The sequence below is a fragment of the Prionailurus viverrinus genome, chromosome A1 (genome assembly GCF_022837055.1).
Source record: "Prionailurus viverrinus isolate Anna chromosome A1, UM_Priviv_1.0, whole genome shotgun sequence".
Classification (NCBI taxonomy): Eukaryota; Metazoa; Chordata; class Mammalia; order Carnivora; family Felidae; genus Prionailurus; species Prionailurus viverrinus.
Window position 1 is genome coordinate 23569220 of NC_062561.1, and position 13534 is coordinate 23582753.

Below are 13534 nucleotides of genomic sequence, written 5' to 3' on the forward strand. Positions count from 1 at the left end.
AAATTTTTACTAATTCAAAACATTTTTAAAATCTATTTATTTTTTGATTTGCATCCAAGTTACTTGGCATATAGTGCAAAAGTGATTTCAGGAGTAGATTCCTTAATGCCCCTTACCTGTTTAGCCTATCCCCCCTCCCACAACCCCTTCAGGAACCCTCTGTTTGTTCTCCATATTTAAGAGTCTCTTATGTTTTGGCCCCCTCCCTGTTTTTATATTATTTTTGTTCCCCTTCCCTTATTTTCATCTGTTTTGTACCTTAAATTCCTCATGAGTGAAGTCATATGGTATTTGTCTTTCTCTGACTAATTTCACTTAGCATAATACCCTCTAGTTCCATCCACATTGTTGCAAATGGCAAGATTTCATTCTTTTTGATTGCTGAGCAATACTCCATTATATATACATAACCATATCTTCTTTATCAATTCATCCATCGATGGACACTTGGGCTCTTTCCATACTTTGGAAAGTACTATTGTTGATAGTGCTGCTATAAACATTGGGGTGCATGTGTCCCTTCGAAATAGCACACTTGTATCCCTTGGATAAATACCTACTAGTGCAATTGCTGGGTTGTAGGGTAGTTCTATTTTTAATTTTTTGATGAACTTCCATACTGTTTTCCAGAGTGGCTGCACCAGTTTGCATTCCCACCAGCAGTGCAAAAGAGATCCTCTTTCTCCACATCCTCGCCAACATCTGTTGTTGCCTGAGTTGTTAATGTTACCCATCCTGACAGGTGTGAGGTGGTATCTCATTGTGGTTGTTATTTGTATTTCCCTGATGATGAGTGATGTTGAGCATTTTTTTCATGTGTTGGTTGGCCATGTGGATGTCTTATTTGGAGAAGTGTCTATTCATGTCTTTTGCTCATTTCTTCACTGGATTATTTGTTTTTTGGTGTTGAGTCTGGTAAGTTCTTTATAGATTTTGGATCTAACCGTTTATGTGATATGCCATTTGCAAATATCTTCTCCCATTCTGTCAGTTGCCTTTTAGTTTTGCTAATTTGTTTCCTTCACTGTGAAGAAGGTTTTTATTTTGATGAGGTCCCAGTAGTTCATTTTTGCTTTTGTTTACCTTCCCTCCAGAGACATGTTGAGTAAGAAGTTGCTGCAGCAGAGGTCAAAGAGGTTTTTGCCTGCTTTTTCCTCTAGGATTTTGATGGCTTCCTGTCTTATGTTTAGGTCTTTCATCCATTTTTTTGTGTGTATGGTGCAAGAAAGTGGTCCAGGTTCATTTTACCCCATGTCACTGTCCAGTTTTCCCAGCACCATTTGCTGAAGAGATTGTCTTTATTTCATTGGATATTCTTTCCTGCTTTGTCAAAGATTAGTTGGCCATATGTTTGTGGGTCCATTTCTGGGTTGTCTATTCTGTTCCATTGACCTGAGTGTCTGTTCTTGTGCCAGTACCATACTGTCTTGATGATTACAGCTTTGTAATACATCTTGAAGTCCAGGATTGTGATGCTTCCAGCTTTGGTTTTCTTTTTCAAAATTGCTTTGGCTATTTGGGGTCTTTTCTGGTTCCATACAAATTTTAGGATTGTTTGTTCTAGTTCTGTGAAGAATGCTGGTGTTATTTTGATAGGGATTGCTGTGATAGTTAATTTTATGTGTTAACTTGACTGGGCCACAGGGTACCCAGCTACTTGGTTAAACATTATTCTGGTGTTTCTGCAAGGCTGTTTTTAGGTGACATTAACATTTTAATTGATACAGTAGATTGTCCTCTATGATGTGTGTAGACCTCATCTAACTAGTTGAAGGCCTGATTTGAACAAAAACTGATCTTCCTCTGCTTGCCAGACTCTGAACTTCATTTGTACCATTAATTCTCCTGGGTCTCAAGCCTACTGGCACATACTGCAGATTTGTAATTACCAGTCTGCATAATAACATGAGCCAATATTTTACAATGGATTTGTTTCTATAAATGTATATATACATCCTATTGTTTTTATTTCTCTAAAGAAACAAAACAGCTGGCTAATACAGCACCTGGGTGATTTTAGGCAAGTCACCTAGTCTCTCTGAGGCTCTCTTTCCTCTTCTTTAAATATGGTGATATTTGCCCTTCAGAATTAGGATTATATATGATTGCACATTTGAATCAGATACCTGTGGTTAAAATGTGATTCTAAGTGGTTAAAAATAGTAACTCATGTAACCTTCATAACAATCCAATGAGATAACTTATACCCATTTTATATATAAGGAAACTGAGGCACAAAGGAGTTCAGTAACTTGCCCAAGTTTACATGGTTAGCAATATTACACGTTCACTGACAGTCATGAACTCTTTCTCAACCACACCAAAAAGCTCCATTTCCTGGTCTACCCTGTGGTTAGGTAGAGGGTAGTCTGATTGATTTCTAGTTGATGAAGTGTGGAAGAGATGATGGATATTATTTCTTGGCCTGCCTATAAAATACAGCCACAAACCATCACCTTCCCTTTTTCTCTTCCCTTGATCACACTGAGGTCATTTGTTGAAGGTAGCAGAGCTGTGAGATTAAAGAAACATGAGTCTCTGAGTCATCCCTTTGGGAAGAACTCCAGCAGAGCTGCCCCATGAGAAAAATCTACATTGTGCTTTGCATGATGAGCAATAATTCCTCACTGAATCAAGCCTCTGAGATTTTAGAGTTTATTTATTAGCCCATCATAGCCTAACCTAGACTGTCTAACAGTGTGTTAGAGTTGGGGTTTAAACTAAGGCATTCTGGATGTAGAGATTATTCCCTAAATTGGTGTGGTGCTGTGCTTTTCAGCTCCAGGCACATGGAAGACACTTAAAAATACTCATTCTGATTATTATCTTGCCTTTTGAGAAGTCTTCATAATGTAAATAAAGTGAAAACACTTGGGTATTTTTTTTATTAAAATATAATTAACATATAGTGTTGTATTAGTTTCAGGTATACAATACGATTCAGCAAATCTATACATTACTCAGTGCTCATCAAGATAAGTGTACTCTTTATTAATTTTTTTTAATGTTTTATTTATTTTGGGGGGGGAGAGAGAGAGAGAGACATAGTCCAAGTGGGACTATGAGGGGGCAGAGAGAGAGGGTGACAGAATCCAAAGCAGGTCCCAGGCTCTGAGCTGTCAGGATAGAGTCCAATGTGGGCTCAAACCCATGAACCATGAGATCATGACTTGAGCTGAATCCAGTCACTTAATCCACTGAGCCCCCCAGGGTGACCCAGGATAAGTGTTGTCTTGAATTCCCTTCACCTATTTCACCCATCCTCCCACCTACCTCCCCTCTAGTATCCACTAGTTCTCTAAGTTTTTGTTTTACATTTTTTTCTTTGTTCATTTGTTTCTTAAATCCCATATATGAGTAAAATCATATGGTATTTATCTTTCTGACTTATTTCACTTAGCATTATACCCACAAGGTTCATCCCTGTTGTTGTGAATGGCAAGATTTCATTCTTTTCTGTGGCTGAGTAATACTCCATTGTATATATGATATATATACATGTATATATATGTATACATGTATGTATATGTATACATATATATATGTACATGTATATATATGTATACATATATATATATATACTCCATTGTATATATGATATATATACATGTATATATATCATATATACAATGGAGTATTACTCAGCCACAGAAAAGAATATACATATAGTGTAGCAGAATTAGATTAAGGATCATTAGCTTACTATATATATATAGTAAGGATCACTATATATATAGCAGAATTAGGTTAAGGATCATTAGCTAATTTTCTCCAATCATTTTCTTAAGGCTGTAATTAATGTTAGTTACTTACCCCAAAACAATATTTTCCCTTGTATACACCAGCAAGTGCTAATCACAGGTTCACCTTGGTGCATATTGGCCTATGTTTCCAGAATATATATAGTGTATATACATATATCATATAGTATCATATATGATACTATATCATATATCATATGTATATATCATATACATATATCATATGTATATATTGTACACTATATATAGTGTATATATCATATATATGATATATATATCATATATATCATATATATCATATACATATATATGATATGTATATATATATCATATAGTGTGTGTATATATATCTATCTATATATATATATAGTGTGTGTGTATCACACCAACTTTATTCATGTATGGCTGCACACTTGGGTTGCTTCCATATCTTGGCTATTATAAATAATGCTGCAATAAACATAGGGGTACATAAATCTTTTCAAATTAGTGTTTTCATTCTCTTTGGGTAAATACCCAATAGTGGAATTACTGGATTATCTAGTAATTCTATTTTTAATTTTTGAGGAACCCCCATACTGTTTTCCATAGTGACTGCACCAATTATTCCCACTAATAGTGTACAAGGGTTCCCTTTTTTCCCTACATCCTCACCAACACTTGTCTTTTTGACAAAAGTCTTTGTCTTTTGTCCTGTCTTTTTGATACTAATCCTTCTGACAGGTATAAGGTGATATCTCATTTTGGTTTTGATTTGAATTTCTCTGATAGTGATGTTGAGCATCTTTGTTTTAATTAAAGCTAAATGGGTTTTGTTATAGTTGGATTTAATATGCTAATGTGCATTATGAATTTTGTAGAGATAGGAGAGAGTATGAAGTATTCCTAAAATGACTTGTCCCATAGAACTCTTTCTGTGAACAACATTTAGGAAATGTATTTTGGTAACAGCATGTGTAGTAAGCACTTTGGAGCTATACTTTCTGGGTTCAGATCCCAATTCCTTCACTAATAGTGCTATGGTCTTGGACCACTTCACCTTTATGAACTTCAGTTTCTTCCTAGGAAAAATGGAGATGATACTAAATACCTAACAGGGTTATTATGAAATTTTCTTGGTCTGATGTTTTTAAAAGGTTTAGAATACTGACTGGCCTATAGTGAATTCTCTTTCTCTCTCTGTGTGTACATGTATGTGTGTGTTTAGTAAATTAATGAATACATCCTTTTCTAGCCTTGTTTACTAGTTTCCTATATTATAAACCCCCTGAAATTTAGGAATGCTTTTTACAATATTTAGAGATGTACTATGTTAATAACTAGGAATAAGTATTAAGCATATACCTTGTGCCTAATAAATACTGAAGAAATGAATGGAAAAATGGATCTCATCCCATGAAAAGAGATCAGTAATCTGTAACTAAGTTTTTGTTATCTTTATGCAGATCCAAGTTAAAGAATACCCACCTTTTGACATTGTTATCAATTGATACCTGGATGAGAAGAATTCAACAAACAACTTTAGCCAAGATTCTGGTGCTTGGGGTGCACAGGTAAGATAAACAACAATCTGTTTTTCTTCTTCAGGGTGTTACATACCATGTCAGAACTTGAGAAAATAGATTTTAATTAGTTAAACAGCAGAATTAGGTTAAGGATCATTAGCTAATTTTCTTCAATCATTTTCTTAAGGCTGTAATTAATGTTAGTTATTTACCCCAAAACAATATTTTCCCTTGTATGCGCCAGCAAGTGCTAATCACAGGTTCACCTTGGTGATATTGGCCTATGTTTCCAGAATCTTCAACCAAAATTTCTAATTGTTGGGAATAGAGACTTGAGCTAGCAAAATGCAGTTGATAGACAGAAGGTAACAAATGGAATAAAGAAGACTAAGGAACAACAGCCAAAAATTAGAAGGCTGAATTAATAAAATTTATACTCCATGGAGAGAGGAGCCAAATACTCTCCTTTGTGGGCAGAGGCAAAAAGAGAAGACAGTAGCACCAGGTGGGTTTGGAGGACCCAAGAGTGGTCTTTCCCACAAGTAAGGTATGTGGAAGTGAGATTTGGAGGGGTTTCTCACTGGTGATAAGATATATCCACATAATGACATGTGATAGTAAAACTAAAAGATAATCAATTCATAACCATTTGCTGAACTTCTCTCTTGTCAGGAAGGTGAGTTGAAAAGAAGAGAGGTTTGTTGTAACACAGTGTTTACAAACTGGGGTTCTCAGACCCCAGAGATCTTAGGATGTATTCTGGGGTGTCTGAGAGTTCTATGAAAGAATTTTCAGATATTATATTTTCACTATGATGACAAAGTGACCACCCTTTCAACTCAACTAATGGATATTTTGGATTATTTGTATGACCACAATATTATATGGAAAGATGACAGGATATTTCCTTCATTTCAGTACCTGGGTTTGCTATCAGTTAGAAAAATGGGTAGATTAAATATGAAAATGAAATGTTCATGTCAATTGAGAACCAAATGGTGCCATGGTGTGCTGAAGTAAGAATTTGAGTAGATAAATGTGGTGGAAGAATTGAGTTACACACAGCACATGACAATGTAACTCAATAACATTTAAAAAAATATTAACTGATTATTAAAAAAATTCATTTGAGTATAGTTAAAATATATCACTTTAGATTCAGGTGTACAACATAGTGATTTGATAAGTTTATATATTATACTATGTTCATTACAAGTGTAGCTACCCCTTGTCACCATATGACATATTACAATATTATTGATTATATTCCTTATGCTTATGTGCCTTTTATTCCTGTGACTTATTTATTACATACCTGGAAGTTTTTATCTCCCACTCCCCTTCACCCATTTCTCCCATACCTCCAGATCCTCCCCTCTGGCAACCATCAGTTTGTTTTCCATGTTTCTAAGTTCGATTCTTCTTTTAAAATTTTTTTTAGATTCCACATATGAATGAAATCATAAGGTATTTGCCTTTCTCTGACTTATTTCATTTAGCATAATACCCTCTAGGTCTATCCATGTTGTTGCAAAGGGCATTATTTCACCTCTTTTGTGGCTGTATAATATTTCAGTGTGTGTGTGTGTGTGTGTGTGTGTGTGTACACACACACATGCCACATGTTCTTTATCTGTTCTTATATGGATGGACACTTAGGTGGCTTCCATGCTACTGCAAACTATGCTGCAATAAACATAGGGGTACATATATCTTTTCAAATTAGTGTTTTCATTTTCTTAGGTAGATACCCATTAGTGGAATTATTGGATCGTGTGGTATTTCTATATTCAATTTTTGGAGGAATGTCCATACTGATTTTCATGGTGGCTTGTACCCATGTACATTCCTAACCAACAGTGCATGAGGGTTACTTTGCTTCTATATTTTCACCAACACTTGTATTTTTTTACTTTTTTATTTTAGCTATTCTGACAGATATAAGTTGATATCTTAAACTTTAATTTTTTTTTTTAACGTTTATTTATTTTTGAGACAGAGACAGAGCATGATCGGGGGAGGGTCAGAGAGAGAGGGAGACACAGAATCCGAAGCAGGCTCCGGACTCTGAGCCATCAGCCCAGAGCGCGACGCTGGGCTCGAACTCATGGACCGTGAGATTGTGACCTGAGCTGAAGTCGGACACTTAACCGACTGAGTCACCCAGGCGCCCCAGTTGATATCTTATTGTGATTTTGATTTGCATTTCCCTCATGAGTGATATTGAGCATCTTTTCAGGTGTCTGCTGGCCATCTATATGTCTTCTTTGGAAAAATGTCTATTTTGGTCATCTCCCTATTTTTGGATATTATTATTTTGGGGGGGGGGTTGAGTTGGATAAGTTCTTTATATATTTTGGATATTACTCCTTAGTTATATAATTTGCAAATATCTTCTACCATTCAGTAGGTTGTCTTTTCATTTTGTTGATGGTTTCTTTTGCTATTAAAAAGCTTTTGATTTTGGTGTAGTTACAATAGTTTATTTTTGCTTTTATTTCCATTGCTAAAGGTTACACACCTAGAAAAATGTCTCTGTGGCTACTGTCAAAGAGATTACTGCCTATGTTTTCTTCTAGGAATTTTGTGGGTTTAGGTCTCTCATTTAGGTCTTTAATCTACTTTGAGTTTTTGTATATGGTAGAAGAAAGTGGTTCAGTTTCATTCCTTGTATGCAGCTGTTCAATTTTCCCAGCACAACTTATGGAAGATACTGTCTTTTCCCCATTGTATATTCTTACCTCTGTTGTCATGGATTAACTGACTATATAAATATGGCTTAATTTCTGGGGTCTCTGTTCTATTAACCTATATGTCTATTTTTGTACCAGTACCATACTGCTTTGAATACTACAACTTTGTAGTATATATTGAAATCTGGGATTGTAGTAACTCCAAGATTGTTCTTTCTCAAGGTAGCTGTGGCTATTCAGGGTCTTTTAGGTTCCAAACAAATTTTAAGGTTATTTGTTATAGTGTTGTGATGAATGCTTTTGTTATTTTGATAGGGATTGCACTGAATCTGTAGATGGCTCTGGGTAGTATGGACATTTGAACAATATTAATTCTTTCAATCCAAGAATATGGAATATCTTTCCATTTGTGTCATCTTCAGTTTCTTCATCAATTTCTTATAGAGTAAATGTATCTTACCTCTTGGTCAAATTTATTTCTAACTATTCTTTTTAGTGTAGTTGTAAATGGTATTGTTTTCTTAATTTCTCTGTTACTTCATTATTAATGTATAGAAATGCTACCAATTTCTGAATATTAATTTTTTATTCTGCAACTTTACTGAATTCATTTATTACTTTTAGTAGTTTTTTTTTTTTAGGATTTTCTACATATAGTATCATGTTTTCTGCAAATAGTGTAAGCTTTATTTTTTTCCTTACCAATTTGGATGTCTTGTATTTCTTTTTATTATCTGATTGCTGTGCCTATGACTTCTAGTACTCTGTTGAATAGGAGTGGTGAGACTTGACATCTTTGCATTGTTTCTTAGAGAAAATGCTGTGTTTTCCACCTTGGAGTGTGATCTTGGCTGTGGTTTTTTCATATAGGGCCTTTGTTATGTTGAGATACATTCCCTCTAATCCCACATTGTTGAGAGTTTATCATGAATAGATGTTGAATTTCTTCAAATGCTTTTTCTGTATCTATTAAGATGATAACCTGATTTTTATCCTTTGTTTTCTTGTTGTGTTGTAGTATCAACTGATTTGTGAACATTGTATCATGTATAGCTTCCTTTTTTGTGGTGTTGTATCTGGTTTTGGTATCAGGGTAATGCTGGCTTCATAGAATGAATTTGGAAGGTTTCCTTTCTTTTCTGTTTGGAGTAGTTTGAGAAGAATAGGTATTAACTCTTTTCTAAAAGTTGGATAGAATTTATCTGTGAAACAACCTGGTCCCAGAACTTTTATTTTTTGATGTTTTATTGATTATCAATTCAATTTTGTTATTAATAATCGGTCTGATCCGATTTCCTATTTTTTCCAGATTCAGTTTTGAAAGATTGTATGTTTCTAGGAATTTATTTTCTAGGTTGTGCAGTTTGTTGGCATGTAATAATTTTTCATAGTATTGTCATAATTCTTTGTATTTCTGTGGTGTCATTTATTCACTTTCATTTCTGATTTAATTATTTGGGTCATTTTGCTTTTTTTCTTGATGAATCTGCCTAAGGGTTGTCAATTTTATCTTTTCAAAGAAACAGTCCTTGGTTCACTTGATTTTTTTTTCTGTTTTTGTTTGTTTTTTGTTTTTGTTTTTTACTTGTTTTTGTTTTTGTTTGTTTTTAGTCTGTGTGTCATTTATATCTACTCTGATCTTTATTATTTCCTTCTTTCTACCCACCTGGGACTTTGTTATTTTTCTAGCTCCTTGAGGTGTAAGGGCAATTGTTTGAGCTTGTTTCTTGTGGTAGGCCTCTATTGCTATATATTTTTCTCTTAGAACTGTTTTTGATGTACCCCAAAGATTTTGGACCATTGAGTTTTCATTTTAATTCATCTCTTTGTATTTATTTAAAATTATTCTTTGATTGATTCATTGACCAATTGGTTGCTTGGTCTTGTGTTGTTTAGTCTCCATGTATTTGTGTTTTTTTTCTAGTTATTTCCTTGTGATTGATTTCTAGTTTGATTTCTACTGTTGTGGTCAGAATAGAAGTATAGGATGATATAAATCTTCAAAAATTTATTGAAGCTTATTTTGTAGGCTAATGTGATCTATTCTGGAGAATGTTCCATGTGCACTTGAAAAGCATATTTTGTTGATTTTGGATGGAATGTTGTGTATATGTTATATTCTTCTGGTCCAGTCCCTTTACTGTATTTTTTATTTGAGTTATTGTATTCTTCAACTCTGGTTCTTCCTATTATTTTTTATCATTTTATTGAAGGTCTCACTGTGTTGATTCATTCTGAAGGAGCAAAATGATAGAAACAAGGGCACTCTTCTTGGGGACCCACATATGCTACCAATTAACTAGTCCACAAACGCTAGTGTGGACAGCCTGGTGAGCATCATTTCAATCATTACTTACATTCTTTATCAGGCATATTGCTTATCTGTATTTCTGTTCTTTTTCTGTGTGTGTGCGTGCGTGTGTATGTGTGTGTGTGTGTGTTTTCTTATTCTTTCTTTGGAGCATATTCCTCTGTCTCCCCAGTTTGCTTGACTGTGTGTTTCTGTGGATTAAGTGGAACAGCTACTTCTCTTAAACTTGAAGGAATGGTCTCATGTATGGTTGTCCCCTATGTAGACTATTTGTGTTGATGACTTTTGCTGTCTGCTAGAGCTGTGGTTGGTGTGTACGGGGGTCCCTGGATTCTCCACACAGTGAGTGCCTTGGCAGATAGCTAAAGTTAAAGTAGGTGCACGGTGGGATGTCCTGAGGGTCTGCATGTAGAAAGCACCTAGAAAGGATAGTTGAAGCTGAAGCAGTTTCTGGGGTGTCCTGGGGCTCTTTGTGCAGAGGGAATCCTGGCAGAATGGCTAGAACTGAGGTAATGTGTAGGACTCTCCACGCTGAGGGCAATGTGGTGGGACAGATGAAGCTGAATTTGGTGCAAGCCAGGTGTTCCAGGGTACTTAGTGCAGGGATTGTCTTGGCTAGATAATTGGAGATGAGGCTGGTGTGGGCAGGAGTATTCTGGGGCACTCTGTGCAGGAGGTGCCCTGTAAGCGTGGCTGGAACTGAAGCAAGCACAGACTTGGGGTTCCTGGGGTGCTTCATGTAGTGAGTACTTAGGGCAGCTGGATTTGAAGGAGACATTGTTCAGGAGTTTCTAGAATGTTCTGCACTGGAGGTGCTTTAATAAACCATCTGGAGCTGAAGTGGCATGGGCCTGGAGTGTTCCCATGTGTTTTGCACCTATGTCACATTGGCATGAAGGCTGAAACTGTGGTAAACACTGATCATGGGTGTTCTCATGGGATTGGTGGCTGGGGTAGGCTGGGGGTCTGGAGCTCACTGAGGAATCAGGCTGGTTAGGATGTTCAGACTGTGCACTGGTTTGTGCTTTCAAGTTGGGGATGGAGTATAGATTGTATCCATCAGCCTCTCCCACCTGAGAGTGTTCCAGAAGCTCCATCCGCTGTTTGGCACAGGTTGGAGGACTGGCCCTGTTATATGCTAATTTTTCTATTCTATTCTATTCAATGCTTATTTTTGAGAGAGAGAGAGAGAGAGAGAGAGAGAGAGAGAGAGAGAGAGAGAATGAACGAATGGGGGAGGGGCAGAGGGAGAGGGAGACACAGAATCCGAAGCAAGCTCCAGGCTCTGAGCTGTCAGCATAGAGCCTGACGCTGGGCTGGAACTCACAGACTGTGACATCATGACCTGAACCAAAGTTGGATGCTTAGCCGACTGAGCTAGCCAGGCACCCCAATGTTAGTTGGGAAAACCACAGTATTTCTTATGTGCCCCAGGGTGACCAGGGCTGGTGTGGGCCATCGGATCTGGGGCTCACTGATGTGGCAGGTTGGCTAGTATGCATGGTTTCTGCTCCTCTTCATGTTATTAAGGTGGGGGTGGGGGAGTATGTAAATTGTGTCTGCCAGCCTCTCCCACCTGGAGGGCATTCTGGCAGCTCCCCCCTGTTTGGCACAGTTCTAGGGCTGTCTCTTTTATATACTAGTTGCTCTTTTAAATCACAGCTTTTTTTTCTGTGCCCCAGCATGACCAGGGCTGGTGTGGGCCAGTGAATCTGGAGCTCACTGAGGTGGTGAGCTGGCTTTGGCATCCTGACCCTGCTCTGATCTGTGCTTTCAAGGTGAAGGAGGAGCATAAATCACGTTGGGCTCCAGTCTCTCTGATCCAGAGAGAATTCACTCAGCTCATTCACCACTTGGCAGAGTTCTAAGGCTGGCTCTTTTATATGCTAGTTGCTTTTTTAAACTGTGGCTTTTTTTCTGTGCCCAAGGAAAGCGGAAATTGTTTCAGGTCCCTCAGTATTACCCCTTCCCAATGCAGTTTGCAACATCAGGGCTAGAGGTTCCCTTAGTTACTTTGTCTCAGTCCCTTTTCTCTTTTACTGTTACGTCTTTTGTCGTATAGAAGCTGTTTGGTCAGCCCTCAGGTCTTCAGGAGGAATTGTTCTATACATAGGTGTAATTTGGTGTGTTTCATGAAGGAGGTGAGTTCAGAGTCTTCCTTCATCACCATCTTGGACTACAAGTCTCCTAACAAATTCTTTGTGTCCATACTGTTCACAACAGAGATGTTAGAGGAGTCCTTTCCTACATGGACTTTATTTTGCATCCTGATACATAAATAGAACATGTAGGAGGTGGAAAACTTTTACATATATTTGGGGCATCCAGAAGTAGAAGGCATCTCTACTTTGCTCCCAGGGTTAGAGCCTAATGAAGGTGGCAAGATCCATACTCATTTTGACTGTTGAGTATAGCTGGGAAATGGGGTCATTGACAGTACAGTGGGGTCTCCTGAGCGTCAGCCAGGCATAGATATGGAGGAAAGTGCTGGAAGACTGAAGGAGCAAAAGGATAGAAACAAGGGCATTCTTCCTGGGGACCCACGTGTGCTACCAATTAACTAGTCCACAAACACTAGTGTGGACAGAGGATTTGAATATCAGATAGTTACATTCCCTGTCCCACCAACCCCCTGTCTCTTTTCATCTCTGTCATGCGCTTTGGTACCATCTAAGAACCACAGAACTTAGGTGCAATCAGGGGGAGAAGCAAGGCAAATCCTGAATTAACTCTGAGATTAAGTTTCTACTGTCCTGGCAGATGACAGCTAAAGAGAGAAATTAAATTGAGTCGTGGAAATGATGAATAAAATGATTTTTACACCTGAATTTATAGACAAAGGTATATTTCTCTGTAGCATTAATTATAGGCATACCAACTCCAATGAACGTGGACAGTAACAGATCATTCCCTCTTCCTGCTATAAACAGTGATTTATTTTCAGCAAAACAAGATTATCTGTTACATTAAATAGTGTTAAGCGGAATTTTATCAGTTTTGTAATTTTGTTATATTTAATTCATTTTGGTTTTATAGTTTTTTAAGAGATTTAAGAATTATACCCAATTTTATGTTTTTATATGTTGAGTATAAAATACCACTAATTCACATCAACATTTAATCTACTGGAATATTTTTTATTTGAAAGGAGTCCATAATTTTTAAATCTGAGAAACAGTGTCATAAAGACAGAGATGGTAAACTTCAAGGAATCTGAGAACATGAAATTAAGAAGATTTTGACATTGTTTTTCCAGTGTTGACC

General features: G+C 36.8%; 1 long non-coding RNA gene across 1 annotated transcript in view; it reads left to right on the top strand.

Moving 5' to 3' along the window:
• The first annotated feature begins 5212 nt into the window (after positions 1-5212).
• Positions 5213-13534, top strand: part of LOC125172959 (uncharacterized) — a 44937-nt gene continuing 36615 nt past the window's right edge. The window contains exon 1 of the long non-coding RNA XR_007154878.1: positions 5213-5314. This is a non-coding gene — a long non-coding RNA (uncharacterized LOC125172959). The remainder of the gene's footprint in view (positions 5315-13534) is intronic.